The 21,025-nt window shown below is 38.9% G+C and overlaps 1 protein-coding gene across 7 annotated transcripts in view; it reads left to right on the top strand.

Moving 5' to 3' along the window:
- DIAPH2 (diaphanous related formin 2) overlaps window positions 1-21,025 on the top strand; it is a 1,000,797-nt gene that overhangs the window by 437,674 nt on the left and 542,098 nt on the right. The gene's annotated exons all lie outside the window — the stretch shown is intronic.

Raw genomic sequence — 21,025 nt, 5'->3', positions numbered from 1 at the left:
CTCCTCATCTGAGATTACTAGGTTACTATGAGAATTATACCAAAGAGACTGCTTGTTAGAATAAAGTACTCTATTAGATCTAATTCTTAGAATTCTTGGCAGCTTTTGTTTGACCCTGTCTAGAAGGCGGAACTGCAAGATTTTTCATGGATGGGCATAGTCATTGTAGGTTTTTTGTTATTGTTCTTTGTGTTTGAATCGTGAGGTTTGCTTTGATTTTAAGGTGATCAGCTAGTTTCTGCTGTAATAATTTTGTCATATCTCCCTTTGATGGTCTCCAAATCTCAGAGCCCCAGTGTCTATTGTTTGAGCTGTCTGTGTCCATATAGGTGTTTCTCCATTGTGTAGTGTGGGCTTGCATTCTGGTTCACCTCATGTATGTTTTAAACATAGACATAGTTTATTCCCTACACTATAGGGCCTATAGGACTAAGGTTGAATGAGTTTATGTAGGCTCTTTATTATCATGATGCACATTTATTAACCTCAACAAAAGTTACACTGTGCTAAGAAATCCCCTTTTTGAAAAATGTATTTTCTTTGTCTGAGCAGTAGGTCCACAGTTCTCTGACTTGAAATGGAGGATAGATCCCATTTGTCCTGCCTGCCTTACTGACATGATTCTTGGCCCAATAATCAGAATGAGCAAGTTAAGAAGCCTAAATGCGACTTAGTTCTCCCTCTTTTTTTTCCAATTGGACAGTTTCATTTTAAAGTACAATAAGGCAAACAAATGTCTGATTCCTATTCAGTAGTTGAAGCTTTCTAGTTTTTTTCTGTATAGTCAAATTGTAGTAAAAGACAGTCATATTTTGAAGAATTAATCAAGGCAGACATTTATTTTTCCCATTAAAACTGTAGCTTTTCCTTCACATGCCTTAGTAAATTAATATATATATATATATATATATATATATATGCAGAATGCTACTGTGGTATTTATAATACAAATAAATACCACAATATTTATTTATTTTTTAAAAAACAAATACCATAGTGTTTATTTACCAGTAATATTTAAATTTTTTTTTATTTTTTAAGTCATGTTTTTAACTCTTTAAAGAATGTAAGAAACAGAAGGATTTTCACTTATGAATGGTCCTCTGCTGCTGCTGCTGCTGCTGCTAAGTCACTTCAGTCATGTCCGACTCTGTGCGACCCCATAGACGGCAGCCCACCAGGCTTCCCCGTCCCTGGGATTCTCCAGGCAAGAGTACTAGAGTGGGTTGCCATTGCCTTCTCCAATGAATGGCCCTCTAATATGCAACAAACTTTAACAATTTTTATATAGAAATGTAATACCTGGGATTTTTTTTTCCTGTTTCACTTGATTTTGTAGCATTAACAATACATATTTGTTTTTCTCTTTAAATTGCCTGGTCCAGTTGAGGGGAATGAATTGCTTTGTTTGGAGATGGCAGTAAATTAGATCTGTATTCTTGAATTCAAGTCCTTTAATCTTAACCACTAGGTAATCAAAGCTTCCCAGGTGGTGTAGTGGTAAAGACTCTGCCTACAAATGCAGGAAACCCTGGTTCGATGCCTGGGGTCAGGAAGATCCCCTGGAGGAGGGCATGTCAACCCACTCCATTATTTTTAGCTGGAGAATTCCCATGGACAGAGGTGCCTGGTGGGCTTACAGTCCATGGGGTTGCAAAAAGTCAGACACCACTGAACCACTAACATGTTCACTGCAACAAGTTCATGCAGTCAAAAAGACTGCTTGTGAAATCACATTATGCTATATCTTAGAAGATAAGTGAAAGAGAATCACAAAATCTAAGTAGATCCTGGCCAGCTCCTTCTGTGTTATACCCAATGCCTCCATGCACTTCATGTTTGCTGGTGTTGGGTTAACCTGTTTCTTTCTTGCCTCTTCCTCTTTTCTAGATGTCCATTCCTCTTTTCTAAGCCTGAATCTTTCTCTTTTTCACATCTTGCTTGCATCCTTTGCCCCACAAATTTTGAGTTTTCCCTCTGTTGAAAGCATGCCACTGAGGACTTTTTTTTCCTCAGCTGGCTTCCTTTCCTCCTCAATGTCAGATACTCTAAAATTTTCTTTCATCCCTTATCCTGTTCAATCAAAACTCATTTTCTTAGTTGTGCTTGTAGGAGGAAACAATTTAACATATAATTTAATATTATGCCTGATTGGAATTGTGGTGCTTGGTTACGAGGCGCAAACGGTGAATAACTCATCTGAGTTATTAAAGTTAATATCACATTTATCCAGACAAATTCAACGTCTGAGTATCTTCTGATAAGGAGGAAGGTCCTCCTTATCAAGTACCCAAAGAAGACTGTTTCCTGCTCAGGCAGGAGAAAAGACTAGAATCACCACTGCCTTTCTCCCTCCCATCCTAGAAAGGATTTGCTTCAGTGATGCAAAAGTAACATAAATTTGCCATTCAAAGGAGCTGTTTACCATTTGTATCTAATTACCATGTAGCACATAGATAATGCATAGCATTAAATATGTATCATCAGATTAACTTTGTTGTAAATTCTATCTGATTACAGTGCTAAACACCATCCATGCGTAATCATAGTTTGTTGCTTATGTGACATCATTGTCTTCTCATAACAACAAAAAACAATTAAGGACGCATTGCTTCCCAGAGACTTGAATTAACAACAGTATTATCTCTCCTAGTATGGGTCAATAAGCTCTTTCCTGCCAGAAAGCTAATAGATTTTAGTTATTTGACAAGATAAATGCCTTACTGAAAAAATAAAAATAAAAAACTTTAATCAGCAAGATCATGCCCCAAATTTAGGGTTATTAATAAAAGTACTGAACTGAACTGAATTAAGTTCTAATGCCTCCTTTATTTCAAAATGCTTTAATTTAAGCTAGAAGCCAAGTTCACTATACGGAAGTAGTTGAAGATCCTAAAATGCTTATAAGAAACAAAGAAACACTTTAAAAGTACACCATATCCTGAGTTTGTAGAGAAGCTTCTAGTATATGCAGTTATGAGTTAGATCGAAATAATGTACACTCAGTTTAGGTGATTCTTGTTATTATTTCAGCTTTGAAAATCTGCTTCAGTGTAATTTAATTTGATCTATTGAGAGAAAAATATAAGACCAGTAAGTGTTTTTAGGATATCAGTGGTAACAATGAAGTGGTTGCAGCCACACTTACATATAGAACATTGACCAAAAAGAAAAGAAATTAGCACTTTTTAAAAAGCAATTCAAGTATTGAGGGAAAAATAAAATTGCATTCTATTTTAGAATATTAGTGCATGCAAATGATTCTTAAATGCTGTGAAAATTCATGTTGGTAGAGAGAAAAAATATGATTAACATACAAGGAAGTATAAAATTGGTACAGAACAATCTATAAAGATATGTATAAAGCAGGGGTTTCTAACCAGGGGTTCCCATGGAGGACCCGTCAAGAGACTTCAGGGGCTCCTGAACGTAGATGTGAAAAACATTACATCTTATTTTCTTTACCTGCTAGCTAATATTTAGTATTTCATCTGATTAACAACAAACCAAAGTGCCGAGAGTATTAACAGGACATCTAACTTTGTCACTAATTAAAATAATAAATATTTCCTTGTCATATTAAATTTGTGGCAGATATCTTAAAATATTGTTTACAGTTACTACTACTTCAAAATTTTCCTGTTTATTAAAGCTGCCACTAGGTCTTATTTTTTAGTGACTTAGTCAAGAGGGAGAACTATTATTATATCACAATTTATATTTGTAATACGTTGATAACTATTTCAATATAACTGGCTTCTTTTCCATTCTTAGGTATTTTATTTTATTCTGAGAAGGGATCTATAAGCTGGTATTAAAGAGTTCATGGCAAAAACAAAGAAGAAACTAGTACAGAAAAGAAAGCTTCCTAATCAAGATGGCAGATACAAGTCATTCCCCACTTCAGCCACCCGCACATTATTCATAGAAAAGGCACCAGACCCACGGGTGAGGCTAAATTACCCTCCTAGGCCACAGAGACTAGTACCATACTGGAAGAGTGAGGGAATCAGCTGCATTCTGACCACATTGCATTCCCCAGACTAGAACAGTGCTGCACCCAGAGTGCCCCCCAAGCCTGTAGTTTCTGCAGTGGGAAAAGAGGACCCTAAGTGGACATGTAGCTCTCCCAGTATTGTGGGACACTTCCCAGAGTGCTCTATCAGGGCTAACTTCCTAGAGGCAACTAGGGGAGTCTATGGGACTCAACCACTGGAGATCGAAGAGAGATAGAGATGCTGGGGTGGGAATTACAGCAACCAGCCCTCAGATCCTGGCAAACTGTATTTCTGCTTGTAGCAATGCCCATGCAGAGATCTCAGCCAATGGCTCTTTCCATCTTCAGAGCCAAACTGGTCACGCCATCTGGCTAGGGAGTCCATTGGACAGTTCCGCCTGATTTGGGTCCCCAGTCAATGAACCATACCAGCTATGGAGCCTGTTGTGCTGTTTGGTCTGGACAAGAAAGCAGATTTGCACCTCTGCAAAGCTGCTGAGCATAACCTCCAGTCTCACCAAGTAGCCTAGCCTGAATACTGAGGCCACTGCGTAGCCCATGCTCCAACCATGCTTGTTCATGGATTGAAGCAAGCAGCCTTGCCCAGCTGTTATGCATTCTCTCTGGCTGCACAAAACCATGGAGCCTGAACAGTAACTCTGACAGTCCCAGAGTCCAGCGTACAGCAACACTGAGCCATGAAGTCCAACCTGTGGCCCACCGCATGGCAGAGCGCAAGGTGTGAGCCTGCCTTATTGCTACCAGGCTGCAGAACACAGACAAGCCCTGCCTAACTGCAGGATACAGTTGGAGGCCCCTCTCCACCAGAGAGCCCAGCCCAGCCAAGAGCAGAGTCTAGCCAGTAGCTCACTATATTATGAGGCCCAGCCCGTGGCCCTGCCCAACAACAGGGTGCAGCCCGAAGTCCCACTGGATGGCAGAGCAGAGTATGCAGCTCTGACTGAACATAGTCCAGCCAGCAGTGCCATTCACTGTAGGAGCACAGCCTGAGACCCAGCTGACCAGGAGCAGTTGCAAAGCCACCCATAGCCCTGACCACTTGCGAAATCCTGCCAGTGACCCCACCTGAGTGCAGAGTACAGTAGTAGCCCCATCCAATATGGGAGTCTATCGAGTGGCCCTGCTTAAATGTGGAGCTCAGGCAGCAGTTTTGCCCAGCAGTGGAGCTCAACCAGTGATACCCTTTCTGACCTCAGATAATGGACCATAGCCTCACCCAAGTGAAGTGAAGTGAAGTGAAGTCTCTCAGTCGTGTCCGACTCTTTGTGACCCCATGGACAGAGGAGCCTGATAGGCAAGAGTGCTGGAGTGGATTGCCATTTCCTTCTCAAGGGGATCTTCCCAACCCAGGAATAGAACCCAGGTCTCCCACATTGCAGGCAGACGCTTTACTGTCTGAGCCAGCAAGCAAATGCCACTTTCCAAAAAAATGCTACCAGCTGACTCATGTAGTACCCCAGGTTGAGCTGATGAGTGAAGGGGTTACCCTATGGTAGCAAACATATAAAGTCTGGAAGAGCAGACCACTTACTGAAATGTGCAAATACTGACACAAGGAATCAAGAATTACAAATAATCCAGTAAAAGTGTCACCACCAAAGGAAATTAATAAAACTCCAAGGACTGACCCTAGAGAAATGGGGATCTGTGAACTTTCTGAAAAATAAGAATAATCCTCTTAAATTCAGTGAGCTATAGGGATACACAGAAAGACAACTGAACAAAATTGGGAAAACAATGCATAAACAAAATGAGAAGTTCAACAAAGAAAAGTGATCATTAATAAAAAAGAACAAACAAAAATCCTAGAGCTGAATAATACAATGACTGAACTGAAAAATGGAATAGAGAGATTCAACATCACACTTGATCAAGCAGAAGAAAGACAAGTGACCTGGAATGTAGGCCTTTTGAAATTATACAGTCTTAGAAGGAAAAAGCAAAAAGAGTGAAGAAAGCCTACCTGACTATCAAAATTTCTCAAAAGAAATATTATAAGCCAAGAAAATGTGAACTGATGTATTCGGATATTGAGAGGAGAAATAAAAGTTTCAACCAAGACCACTCTACCCAAACAAACTGGGTATCTTTTCCTTTAGGAGAGAAAGTATTGTTTGAGAAAATATTTTTCCTTTGAAAAGATATATATTTTCTCGAACAAACAAAACTGCTGTACAAGAAATACTAAAGGGTGTTTTTCAAGCTAAAATGAAACGATGCTAATTTAAATCATAAAAACATATGAATGTGTAAAACTCACTGGTAATGGTAAATTTATAGTCAAAGTCAAATTCTCTAATATTATAAGCTGTGACATAATTCACTTATGACTTCAATAATCTCTTATTTGTTATACATTATAAAAATTTAAATAGTAATATCAGTAACCTAAAATAATATAATCTGTTAGAGATGTAAAATTGTAAAGTTTAGTATGCTATTGAAGTAAAATTGTTATCAGCTTAAAATAGCATGTTATAAATATATTTTCTTTAACCCTCACTGTAACCACAAAGGAAAAACCTATAGTAGATACACAAAAGATTATGGTAAAGGAGTCAAAGTATAGTGTCACAAAAATACTCAAATCACAAAGGATAAGAACAGTAGAAGACTCATGGAACAATGCATTCACAAAACAACAAATGGACAAAGCAAATTCCTACCTATCAGCAATTAATTTAATGGTAAATGTTTTAAGCTTTCCAATCAAAAGTAACTGAATGTGTAAAAACAAGATTGAAAGGCATGCTCTCTAAAAGATATGCTGTCTAAAAGTACACAGAAAGACTGAGACTGAAGAGATGATAACAGATATTTCAAGCAAATCGTAACCAAAAGAAAGCAAGGCTCCTCTGGCCATGAAGTTCTCTAGACAAGAATACTGGAGTGGGTAGCCATTCCTTTTTCCAGGGGATCTTCCTGACCCAGGGATCGAACTTAGGTCTCCTGCATTGCAGGAGGTTTACCATCTGAGCCACCAGGGAAACCCCTGCTATACTTATAACAAACAACATGGACATTAAGCCAAAAAATGGTCAAAACCCAGCCAAATGCAGTCATTACATAATGACAGAGTGGTCAGTTCATCAAAAAGACACAATAATTGTAAATATGCAGCCAGCATCGGAACATCAAAATATATGAAATAAATAATAGTAGAACTGAAACAGGGGCTAAAAGGAGAAATAAGCAACAATAAACTGATAGTGGAAAACTTAATACCCCATTTTGAATAATGGATATATGATTCATACAGAGAATGAATAGCAAAATAGTGGATTTGAATGATTCTATGATTTAATATGCCTTACAGACATATACAGAACATTTAATCCAATAGCAGCCGATTACATACTCTTCTCAAGTACCCATGGAACATTCTCCAAGATAGATCATATGATAGGTAATAGATAGCAAATTTAAGGCTGAAATTATATCACATCTTTTCTGACCACAGTGTTATGGTACTAGTAGTCAATAGTAGAAGAAAAGCTGGAAAATACATTAATACATGGAAATTAAGCATAACACACCTGAATAACGAATAGATCACGGAAGGAAAAGAAGAACAAATACTTTGAGACAAATCAAAATGGGAACACAACCTACTGGAACTTATTGCATAGTGGCTGGGGGCAGTTCTAACAGGGAAAATTTATAGGGAGTAACACAGCAAGAAAAAAGAAAGATCTCAACCTTACTACTCCTGAAGGAATTAGAAAAATCAGCAAAAACGAATCTCAAAGTTAGTACAAGGGAGGAAATAATAAAGATTGGAGCAGAAATAAATGAGACTAAAAGACAATAGAAAAGATCAATGAAACTGAGAGCTGAATTTTTGAAAAAATATAATCATGAGACTACTATAAGTAGATACCAACTAATTGAAGAAATCAATAAATTCCTAGTGGCATATAACCTACCAAACATGATTCAAGAAGAAACAGAAAATATGAACACAACACTAAGGACTAAGGAGACTCAAACAGCATTCACAAATATCTCAAAGCAGCCATTAAAAAGAATACATTTAAGTCAGTTCTAATGAGGTGGATGAAACTGGAGCCTATTATACAGAGTGAAGTAAGCCAGAAAGAAAACACCAATACAGTATACTAATGCATATATATGGAATTTAGAAAGATGGTAATGATAACCCTGTATGCGAGACAGCAAAAGAGACACAGATGTATAGGACAGTCTTCTGGACTCTGCGGGAGAAGGCGAGGGTGGGATGATTTGGGAGAATGGCATTGAAACATATATAATATCATATAAGAAATGAATCGCTAGTTCAGGTTTAATGCATGATACTGGATGCTTGGGGCTGGTGCACTGAGACGACCCAGAGGGATGGTACAGGGGGGGAGGAGGGAGGGGGGTTCAGGATGGAGAACACGTGTATACCTGTGGCAGATTCATGTTGATGTATGGCAAAACCCATACAATATTGTAAAGTAATTAACCTCCAATTAAAATAAATAAATTTATATTAAAAAAAGAAATGTCCGGGATAAGATTGTTTTACTGGTGAATTCTGCCAAGCCTTTAAAAAAGAATTAACATTGATCCTTTTGAAACACTTCCTAAAGTCTGAAGAGAAAGGAACATTCCCAAGCTCATTTTATGAGGCCAGCATTACCCCGATACTAAAGCCAGGTAAAGATACTACCAAAAAAATTAGGCAAAGGACTTGAATAGGCATTTTCCAAAGAAGATATTCCAATGCCAAAGATGTACATGAAAAAGTGCTTGATTTCACTAATCATCAGGGAGATGCAAATCAAAACTATAATGAGATATCACCTTATACCTATTAGGATAGCTGTTATCAAAAAGAGAAAATACTGGGAAGGATAAGGAAAGAAGGGCACCCTTGTACACTATTGGTGGGAATGTAAATTGGTACAGTCTCTACTGAAAAAGGTATGCAGAGTCCTTAAAAGATGAAAATTGAACTGAATATGATCCAGCTATCTCACATCTGTATGTATATTTGATAGAAATTAAATCACTATATCAAAGAGATAATCAATATGCCCATGTTCATTGTAGCATTTTTTTTAAATATATAGCCAAGACATACAAACAACCTAGGTGTCCACTGATAGATGTGTGAATCAAGAGTTGTGGTGAGGAACTCCCTGACAGTACAGAGGTTAGGAATTGGTCTTTTTACTGTTGTGGCCCAGGTTGGGGAAGTAAGATCTGACAAGCCACATGGTATGGCAAAAAATTCTTAAAAATTAAATAAAAATTAAAAAATACAGACAGTTCCATCCAGACCCTTTTCCAGGAATAATTCATTTAAAATATTGTGATGCATATATATATATATATATATATATACATATACATGAATACACACACAGGAATATTAATCAGATTTTTCAAATGAAATTCTGCCACATATGACAACATAAATGGACTTTGAAGGCATTATTCTGTGACATAAGTCAAAGACAAATATTGGGAAGTATCACTTACATGTGGAATTAAGACATACCAAACTCAAAGGAACAGAATAGACTGTTGTTTGTCAAGGGTGAAGGGAATGGAAGAACGGCTGGTACTGTTCCAAGGGTACAAAAATGAATAAGTACTCGAGATGTAATATGCACTATGGCAACTATAATTAACAGTACTGTACTGTATGTTTGAAGTTCCTAAGAGAGTAAGTGTTAAAAGTCCTCACCAGAATAAAGAGAAATTCTGGTTATGTGTTGTGATGGGTATTTAAACAAACCTTAGTGAGCTGATCATTTGGTAATATATGCATATAGCAAATCATCACAGTTTACGTCTTGTGCTGTGCTGTGCTTAGCTGATCAGTCATGTCCAGCTCTTTGCCACCCCCTGGACTGCAGCCTGCCAGACTCCTCTGTCCATGCGGATTCTCTAGGCAAGAATCCTGGAGTGGGTTGACATGCCCTTCTCCAGGGGAAGATCTTCCCAACCCAGGGATCAAACCTAGCTCTTCCACATTGCAGGCGGATTCATTGCCGTTGGAGCCAGCAAGGAAGCCAAAGAATACTGGAGTGGGTAGCCTGTGCCTCCTCCAGGGGATCTTCCTGACCCAGGATCTTAAAGTTACACAATGTCATGGACCTTAGTAAAACTGTAGAAAACATTTCAAAAAGTTTTCCAGTTAAATGACTTAGAAGTTTCCCTTAAATGCATTGGAAGACAGTAAAATGATCAGTAGTTACCAGGCATTAGTGAGGAAGGCGGAGAAGGCGATGGCACCCCACTCCAGTACTCTTGCCTGGAAAATCCCATGGACGGAGGAGCCTGGTAGGCTGCAGTCCATGGGGTCGTGAAGAGTTGGACACGACTGAGCGACTTCAGTTTCCCTTTTCACTTTCATGCATTGGAGAAGGAAATGGCAACCCACTCCAGTGTTCTTGCCTGGAAAATCCCAGGGACGGGGGAGCCTGGCGGGCTGCCATCTATGGGGTCACACAGAGTTGGACAGACTGAAGCGACTTAGCAGCAGCAGTGGGGAAGGAGGGATGAAGACCGAGCACAGAGGATTTTTAGGACAGTGAAAGTATTCTGTATGGTAATATAATTGTGGATACATGCCGCACGTTTGTTAAAATCCCATAGAATGCATGAAATGAAGATTGAACCCTAATGTAAACTATGGACTTGAGGCAATATTGATGTGTGAATGTAGGTTCATCGGTTCTTAACAACTATGGCATTTTCCTGGGGGATGTTGAGGAACCTAGACATGTGTGAGGGCAGGAAATACGTGGGGATTATCTGTATTTGATGCTCAGTTTTGCTGTAAACCTAAAACTACTCTAAAAAAAGAAAGAAATTAATACAGAGGCTCACAGAAGGGGCACTTTGGGTTGGGTGGCCTGTGGTTATAGTGTCTCCTTGGGAGAAGTGTAACTTCAACTGGACTTTGCAGCATTATTAGGGTTCAGTTAGAGAGGGCTAGGGAGAGAGATAATGAGCTTGAGACATAAAGGAAAATATCTATATTCTGGTGTACATCAGAAGTCATGTAGGTGACAGTGAGAAAGAACATGTAAATGTTGGGCTTATACTTTAGAATCATAGAGATCACAAATGAGTGACTCACAGTATATTTTCTTAGGTCTTCATAGTGCTTAAATGGTAGGATTTGAATGTCATATACTATCCTATTTGCTATAGTCCTGACCACACCCACTACATATACCCATTCTAATTTGTTCCTAGTCTTTATAATCATCTGACTTTTTGACTCCCAGTATATAACTTCATTGCCAGCTTATTAAATTCGAACATGTCTGTTTAGAAAGATTACTTTAGCTATAGGATGCCAAGTGGCTTTGTGAAAAGAGATTAAAATAGATAACTGTAATATCAAGTATAAAGGACAATGAGGTCTCAAAATACATTGTAGATAAATAAAGGAAAGGTGGATAAATAAGAAGTTACAAAGAAAAGATTCATTCTAAAATGTTGGTGATAGAATGGTTATACTGTTAATAAAAATAAGCAAATCATGTGAGAGAAAAACTACTTCCAGGGTAGAGGAGAAAATTGTTATGGATATATTACAAAAGAGTATGTCTTGGAAGTCAGAATAGAGATGAAGACTGAAGCTAAGAAGTTGGGGACTCATTTGCAAGGAAATCATAGACAACAAGAGTCCAAAATGCAGTACTTGGATGCAATCTCAAAATGACAGAATGATCTCTGTTCATTTCCAAGGCAAATCATTCAATTTCACAGTAATCCAAGTCTATCCCCTGACCAGTAATGCTGCGAAAGCTGAACTTGAACAATTCTGTGAAGACCTACAAGACCTTCTACAACTAACACCCAAAAAAGATATCCTCTTCATTATAGAGGACTGGAATGCAACAGTAGGGAGACAACAGCTACCTGGAGTAATAGGCAAATTTGGCCTTGGAGTACAAAACAAAGCAGGTCAAAAGCTAACAGAGTTTTGCCAAGAAAACCCGCTGGTCATAGCAGCCACCCTCTTCCAACTATACAAGAGAACCCTCTACACATGGACATCACCAGATGGTCAATACCGAAATCAGATTGATTAAATTCTTCGCAGCCAAATATGGAGAAAATCTACACAGTCAGCATATGACACCATGCTTATGGCAGAAAGCAAAGAACTAAAGAGCCTCTTGATGAAAGTGAAAGAGGAGAGTGAAAAAGTTGGCTTAAAACTCAGCTTTCAGAAAACTAAGATCATGGCATCTGGTCCCATCACTTCATGGCAAATAGATGGGGAAACAGTGGAAACAGTGGCTGACTTTATAGTTTTGGACTTCAAAATCACTGCAGATGGTGACTGCAGCTGTGAAATAAAAAGGCACTTGGTCCTTGGAAGAAAATCTATGACCAAACTACACAGCATATTAAAAAGGAGAGACATTACTTTACCAAGAAAGGTCCATCTATTCAAAGCTATGGTTTTTCCAGTAGTCATGTATGAATGTGAGAGTTGGACTATAAAGAAAGCTGAGCACTGGAGAATTGATGTTTTTGAACTGTGATGTTGGCGAAGACTCTTGAGAGTTCCTTGGACTGCAAGGAGAGCCAACCAGTCCATCCTAGAGGAAATCAGTCCTGAATATTCTTTGGAAGGACTGATGCTAAAGCTGAAATTCTGATACTTTGGCCACCTGATGCGAAGAACCAACTCATTGGAAAAGGCCCTGATGCTGGGGAAGATTGAAGGCGGGAGGAGAAGGGAATGACAGAGGATGAGATGGTTGGGTGGCATCACCAATGTGATGGACATGAGTTTTGGTAGGCTCTGGGAGTTGCTGATGGACAGGGAACCCTGGTGTCCTGCAGTCCATGGGGTCATAAAGAGTTCGACATGAATGAGCAACTAACTGATCTTGCAAGGAGATGTTTGTTCCAGTTTAGTCACTCAGCTGTGTACAACTCTTTGTTATCCATGGACGGCAGCATGCCAGGCTTTCTTGTCCGTTACCATCTCCTGGAACTTGCACAAACTCCTTTGAGTTGGTAATGCCACCCAACCATCTTGTCCTCTGTCATCCCCTTCTCCTCCTGCCTTCAATCTTATCCCAGCATCAGGGTCTTTTGTAATGAGTCAGCCCTTCCCATCAGGTGGCCAAAGGATTGGAGCTTCAACTTCAGCATCAATCCTTCCAGGGTATAATCATGGTTGATTTCCTTTAGGATTGATTGGTTTGATCTCCTTGCAGGCCAAGGGACTCTCAACAACTAAACAAGTGATCTAGTTTAGAGACCAGAGAAATTTCTGAGGTTGGTAGTGAAAAAAGTGACTGCTGGAAAGTTAAGTTCCACATTTCTGGAGACTACACAGGTTGAGAGGATGGATCTTGTTAGAGAAATCAAAACAAAGGGAGCCAGCATATCAGGGGAGTATCAGGTTCGCTGGTGCCTCACAAAATCGAGCACAGTAGAGAGTTCTGAGGAGCGATGAAGGAGAGCATGATATCAGGGGAAAAGATACCTCTTTTGATACGCTGAATTGCAGTGATATCTTTAAAGTAGTTATTTTCTGATAGTTGTTTGTTAAAATAATACACACTTCATATCAGACACCAGTATTCCTTAAGCAGATGTTGTTCTCTTTTCATCTCTATCACCCTTATTTTTAAGGGACAGATGAATTTCTTTTGGGCGTACAACTATCTGATGTACTATCTTCTGCTCCTCTTCCACTTGATTTGTTTTCTCTGAATTTTCATTCATTTCTTCCTTTCCTCCTCCCTCCTCCTTTCCTTTCATCCTTTCATTTTAACAATTTTTTTTTTTTTTTGTATGGTGGTGATTTACTCACTTAAGTCATGACCAGCTCTTGCAATCCCCTGTACTGTAGCCTCCCAGGCTCCCCATCCATGGGATTTCCCAGGTAAGATTTCTGGAGTGGGTGGCCATTTCTTTCTCGAGGGAATCTTCCAGACACAGGGACTGAACATGCATCCCCTGCACTGTAGGCAGATTCTTTACAGCTGAGCCTCCATGGACTTTTTGTTTTTTGTTTTTTTTGTGTGTGTGTGTGTTTTTTTTTTAAGTAATGGGCCCATCAGTTCAGTTCAGTTCAGTCACTCAGTTGTGTCCAACTCTTTCTGACCCCATGAACTGCACGATACCAGGCCTCCCTGTCTATCACCAACTCCTGGAGTCCACCCAAAATCATGTCCATTGAGTCGGTGATGCCATCCAAACATCTCATCTTCTGTTGTCCCCTTCTCTTCCTGCTCTCAATCTTTCCCAGCATCAGGGTCTTTTCAAATGAGTCAGCTCTTTACATCCGGTGGCCAAAGTATTGGAGTTTCAGCTTCAACATCAGTCCTTCCAATGGACCCCCAGGACTGATCTCCTTTAGGATGGACTGGTTGCATCTCTTTGCAGTCCAAGGGACTCTCAAGAGACTTCTCCAACTTTATAGCTCAAAAGCATCAATTCTTCGGCATTCAGCTTTCTTTATAGTCCAGCTCTCACATGCATACATGACTACTGGAAAAACCATAGCCTTGACTAGACGAGCCTTTGTTGACAAAGTAATGTCTGTGCTTTTTAATATCCCCTCCAGGTTGGTCATAACTTTGTTCCAAGGAGTAAGCGTCTTTTAATTTCATGGCTGCAGTCACCATCTGCAGTGATTTTGGAGCCCAGAAAAATAAAGTCTGCCACTGTTTCCACTGTTTCCCATCTATTTCCCATGAAGTGATGGGACAAGATGCCATGGTCTTAGTTTTCTGAATGTTGAGCTGTTTTCACTCTCCTCTTTCATGTTCATCAAGAGGCTCTTTAGTTCTTCACTTTCTGCCATAAGGGTGGTATCATCTGCATATCTAAGGTTATTGATCTTTCTCACGGCAATCTTGATTCCAGTTTGTGCCTCCTCCAGCCTAGCATTTCTCATGATGTACTCTGCATATAAGTTAAATAAATATGGTAATGATATACAGCCTTGATGTACTCCTTTTCCTATTTGGAACCAGTCTGTTGTTCCATGTACAGTTTTAACTGTTGCTTCCTGACCTGCATAGAGATTTCTCAAGAGGCAGGTCAGGTGGTCTGGTACTTCCATCTTTTTCAGAATTTTCCATAGTTTGTTGTGATCCACATAGTCAAAGGCTTTGGCATAGTCAATAAAGCAGAAATAGATATTTCTCTGGAACTCTCTTGCTTTTTTGATAATCCGGTGGATGTAGACAATTTGATCTCTGGTTCGTCTGCCTTTTCTAAAACCACCTTGAACATCTGGAATTTCATGATTCTCATATTGCTGAGGCCTGGCTTGGAGACTCTTTTTTTTGGCTTGGAGACTTTTAAGCATTACTTTGCTATAGTGTGAGATGAATGCAATTGTGCAGTAGTTTGAGCATTCTTTGGCATTGCCTTTCTTTGGGATTGGAATGAAAATTGACCTTTTCCAGTCCTGTGGCCACTGCTGAGTTTTCCAAATTTGCTGGCATATTGAGTGCAGCACTTTCACAGCATCATCTTTCAGGATTTGAAATAGCTCAACTGGAATTCCATCACCTCCACTAGCTTTGTTCATAGTGATGCTTCCTAAGGCCCACTTGACTTCATATTCCAAGATGTCTGGCTCTAGGTGAGTGATCACACCATTGTGATTATCTGGGTCGTGAAGATCTTTTTTGTACAGTTCTTCTGTGTATTCTTGCCACCTCTTCTTGATATCTTCTGCATCTGTTAGGTCCCTACCATTTCTTTCCTTTACTGAGTCCATCTTTGCATAAAATGTTCCCTTGATATCTCTAATTCTCTTGACGACATATTTATTCTCTCCCATTCTGTTGTTTTCCTCTATTTCTTTGCACTGATTGCTGAGGAAGGCTTTCTTATCTCTCCTTGCTATTTTTTGGAACTCTGCATTCAAATGGGTATATCTTTCCTTTTCTCCTTTGCTTTTCACTTCCCTTCTTTTCATGGCTATTTGTAAGGCCTCCTCAAACAGCCATTTTGCTTTTTGCATTTCTTTTTCTTGGGGATGGTCTTGATCACTGTCTCCTGTACAATGTCACGAACCTCATTCCATAGTTCATCAGGCACTCTATCAGATCTAGGCCCTTAAAACTATTTCTCACTTCCACTGTATAATCATAAGGGATTTGATTTAGGTCATACCAGAATGGTGTAGCAGTTTTCCCTACTTTCTTTGATTTAAGTCTGAATTTGGTAATAAGGAGTTCATGATCTGAGCCACAGTCAGCTCCCGATCTTGTTTTTGTTGACTGTATAGAGCTTCTCCATCTTCGGCTGCAAAAAATATAATCAATCTGATTTTGGTGTTGACTATCTGGTGATGTCCATGTGTAGAGTCTTCTCTTGTGTTGTTGGAAGAGGGTGTTTGCTATGACCAGTGCGTTTTCTTGGCAGAACTCTATTAGCCTTTGCCCTGCTTCATTCTGTACTCCAGGGCCAAATTTGCCAGTTACACCAGGTGTTTCTTTACTTTCTACTTTTGCATTCCAGTCCCTTGTAATGAAAAGGACATCTTTTTTGGGTATTAGTTCTAGAAGGTCTTGTATGTCTTCATAGAACTGTTCGACTTCAGCTTCTTCAGCTTTACTGGTTGGGGCATAGACTTGAATTACCATGATATTCAATGGTTTGCCTTGGAAACGAACAGAGATCATTCTGTCGTTTTTGAGACTGCATCCAAGTACTGCATTTTGGACTCTTTTGTTGACCATGATGGCTACTCCATTTCTTCTAAGGGATTCCTGCCCACATTTGTTGTTATAATTGTCGTCTGAGGTAAATTCACCCATTCCAGTTAATCTTAGTTTGCTGATTCCTAGAATGTTGACATTCATTGTTGCCATCTCTTGTTTGACCACTTCCAATTTGCCTTAATTCATGGCTCTAACATTCCAGGTTCCTATGCAATATTGCTCTTTACAGCATTGAACCTTGCTTCTGTTACCAGTCCCATCCACAACTGGGCGTTGTTTTTGCTTTGGCTCCATCCCTTCATTCTTTCTGAAGTTATTTCTCCATCGATCTCCAGTAGCATATCGGGCACCTACCGTCCTGGGGAGTTCATCTTTCAGTGTCCTATCGTTTTGTCTTTTGATACTGTTCATGGGGTTCTCAAGGCAAGAATACTGATGTGGTTTGCCACTCGCTTCTCCAATGGATCACATTCTCTCAGACCTCTCCACCATGAGCTGTCCATCTTGGGTGGCCCCATACAGCATGGCTTAGTTTCATTGAGTTAGAGAAGGCTGTGGTCCATGTGATCAGATTGGCTAGTTGTCTCTCATTGTGGTTTCAGTCTATCTGCCCTCTGATGCCCTCTCTCAGTGCCTACCATCTTACTTGGTTTTCTCTTACCTTGGATGTGGGGTATCTCTTCATGTAATGTATGTGTTAGCAAACCCAGATTTGGCTGTTTGCTACTTATAAGCCAATAACTTGAGAGGTAAGTGTCAGTAGAAAGGGAAGGTGCTTTAATCTGCACAGCTGGCAATCTGGGGAGAAGGTGATCTCATACCTAGAAATCAACTCTGAAGATTCTGCTCAGCCTTGCCAGTTTTAAAGAGGGAAAGGGGGAAGATTCTCAGTGAATCACTGCAGCTGGAGGTGGGGTTCTCTATCATTCTCCATTGTGTGCAGACAGGCTGACTCTTTCTTCAGAGATTGTGTTGCCTGAGTGGTCTGCCTGTGAGATTGCTAATGGGGCTCTTGGTGTGTAGAGAGATACTCACTTTTTAACTGCTTAATTCTTCATTCTTCTTATCTAGGATAGGAACCAACAGATTTAATAAGGCATGATATGTATTCTGGAGAGCGTAAGTCATATGTTAATTTCAGTTTCATAGTGGTTTCATTCCTCTAATTAAGTTCTTTGACAGTTAGAGGGGAACAGAAATGGGAAATAAAACATGGGGAAAAAGGGCTACTTTTGTCCCCCAGATAGTTCCGACTTGTGCTGGCTCCATTACTTTTCTGGAACCCATTCAAATATCCAGCTCTGAATCCATTGTGTAGCTTCTAGAAGGAGACACATGATTATGATTTCAAATGATATTTTATGTCTCAAAACAGATTTTATGATTTATAGAATTTACTGTTGCAGCCTGACAAAATGATGTGAGTGAAGCAAAGGTCATACAATCCATTCCCTTGATTGCAGGCAATGCTCCTCCTAAGTCATCAAAGACAGATGGGTATCTATCGATTCTGCAGGGAAAAAAGATTCTTCAACTTCCTTCAATTAACCAGTTCTAGAGTATAATTATTCTTAATTTCAGGAAGTTCATGCATGTGTAATAGTAGAGCTCGTTTTTGTCTCCTCAATCCATCTCTGTAATCATTGATCTACATAGAACTTATTTTCATGGCTATCGACCATCTGTATTTTATGCAGCCTGTGAGTCTGCATGTGTTCCTGCAATGTACAAGGGTTTATGACTTTAGAAGACAAGTATATCAACTAAGGTGATAATGGCATTTGTATTGAAAAATTTGAAAACATTTTTCTCTGAATTAACAACTTGTATTCACCACATTCATTTTTATAATTATTAAGTGAAAATGAAACATTAGCAATGACAGTAATAGTCATAAAACATTTCTTTCCCATTTCTCATCTGGTGGAATAAACAGTTACTTTACGACATGCTACTGCAATCTCAAAATACTTATATACGTGAGGGGCTGTTCATTTTCATCTTTTCTTCTAACTGGTTAGGGGTAATTTTTCCCCCCTTTCTCCACTGAGATTTTCTTTGGCCGTTGTGTGCTACTTTCAGTCTGTTGGTAAAACCACATGTATTCCAAAGAAATGTGATGGTGATTGTTCTGTTGTCCACAGCTGATAACAGACTGGTTCACAAATGAAGAAGAGGTAGCTTTTAAACAATTCATTATTTTTTTTCTTGTACTAATCAGACTGTAAATCACATTTTAAAAATGCAAAAAAAGTATACTACTTCATTTGTGAACCAGTCTGTTATCAGCTGTGGACAACAGAACAATCAGTGATGGTGAGATGATGTTGGGGGTAGACCAGGAATTTTCTTACAATTGTAAAACTTGGAAAGTGCCCTCATTTTCCTCAGACTTTCAGAACCCTGAATTAGAAAATGAGAAATGGGGTTAGACCCAGATTCCCTACTCTCATTTGTAACTATGAGTTGATTCTGCACAAAAGCTTAAGTCCTTCAGCCCAAGAGAAACAGAGGGCAGAGTGTCCAGGCTTCAGTGCCCCCAATAAACTAACAGAGATGGAGAACAATTGCACTGTTTTTTCCTGCTACTTTCCTAATCTTTTTAAAAGAATTGTATTAATTTTCTTTGAATCCAAAGATTGATGGCTAGTCCTATAATTGGGCTTCCCAGGTGGTATCAGTAGTAAAGAACCCACCTGCCAATGCAGGTAGACATAAGAGATGCGAGTTTGATCCCGGATCAAGAAGATCCCCTGGAGGAGGGAATAGCAACCCACTCCAGTGTTCCTACCAGGAGAATCACATGGACAGAGGACCCTGGCAGGCTGCAGTCCATAGGGTCACACAGAGTTAGACATAATAGAAGTGACTTACCTTGCAGTCATATATTTAATGAAGTAAAAAACCTTGGCACTTGATTATATGTATAAAACCACCTTCTCTTTTTTATGTATTCATTAGGTAAAATACTCAAAACATTTCTTTCTACATAAAAAGAATAAATATTTACTTACTGTATTGTTTTATCAATGTTCTAATTCTAGATCTCCCATGTAAATAAAAATGAACCTAGTTATCAAATCCAGTAAAGTCATATGATAGTTACGGTATAGTTTGCAGTAATATAGTATAGTTAACGGCTATGGCATACTTTGAAACAGTGTAATATAGATACAATGTGGTGAATATTTTAATCTCTTTACATAATATTTTAGAGAGTCAGTCAGGAAGGAATACACAAAGGAGATTGAATGCTCTTTATTTCTTAAGCTCGGTGGTAGACACATAGAATCATTATCTTATGTATATGTTTTTGTATATCTTAAATATTATACAATGAATAAAATTTGAAGCATTTGACAAGTGCTGAAAGTGTATGCTTAAGACAGGGTTCCTTGACTTTGACACTATTACCATTTTGGACTCAGTAATTCTTTTTTGTCAAGTGTTGTCCTATAAATTGTAGCATGTTGAGCTGAATCCTTAGCCTCTGCCCACTGGTTGCTGCTCCCTGACACCATTTGTGACACCAAAGATGCTTCAGATGAGACCCATGTCCCCTAGGGGCAAAATTGTCTCTGAATGAAAACCACTGTCTGAAGAACTATTTTTATTTCTCAAATATAGGTAGTATAGTTTCAGAATTTAATAAAATTCCAGTCATTTGCTTTTATTTTCTATGTTAATTATAAACTCTCAGGACAGAGGGTTTGGACATTGATTATTATAAGCAAGAGCAAAACTTGATTTTTGTGTTTAAAGAAACCTCTTTCCTAGGAATATAAAGTATTCACGTTAAGTTCAAATTCTGAGAGAATTCATTCTCATTAAATTGCAAATAGACCTAATCAAGCATTGTTTAAAATACAGGCCTTAATTATTTTTCTGGGGTGAATTCAGGCAGTTTTACTAGTGTGATTTAACTTTTTTTTTTCTTATCACATACTAGGTGGCTTTTTGTTTTACATTAACAATTTAATAGTGTTGAACAGTTCACTTTATACTATTTAAAAGGCCGTATGGTGATTTTTTTTATGTATGTCATTTAAGAAGGGCAAATAGTATAGTGATAACAACTTTCAATTTGGACCCAAAATGCTGTGTCGAAATCCTAGCTCTGTCAGAGCCATGTGAACCTGAGAAGGTTACCTAACCTCTCTGGGCACACTGTCTTCTTCATCCTCTAAATAGCTGATGAGTCCATTGTGAGGATTAAGTTAAATAACATCCACCGAAGTGTCCCGACATATAGCACAGTGCTGGCTAAATAATAGGCGTACAACAAATATCTTTTGAAGTGAGTGGGATCAGTTCAGTTAGTTTTGCT

This window comes from Ovis aries, chromosome X (assembly GCF_016772045.2).
Source record: "Ovis aries strain OAR_USU_Benz2616 breed Rambouillet chromosome X, ARS-UI_Ramb_v3.0, whole genome shotgun sequence".
Taxonomy (NCBI): Eukaryota; Metazoa; Chordata; class Mammalia; order Artiodactyla; family Bovidae; genus Ovis; species Ovis aries.
The sequence above is the reverse complement of the archived record's forward strand: the minus strand, read 5'-3'. Positions and strand labels throughout refer to the sequence as shown.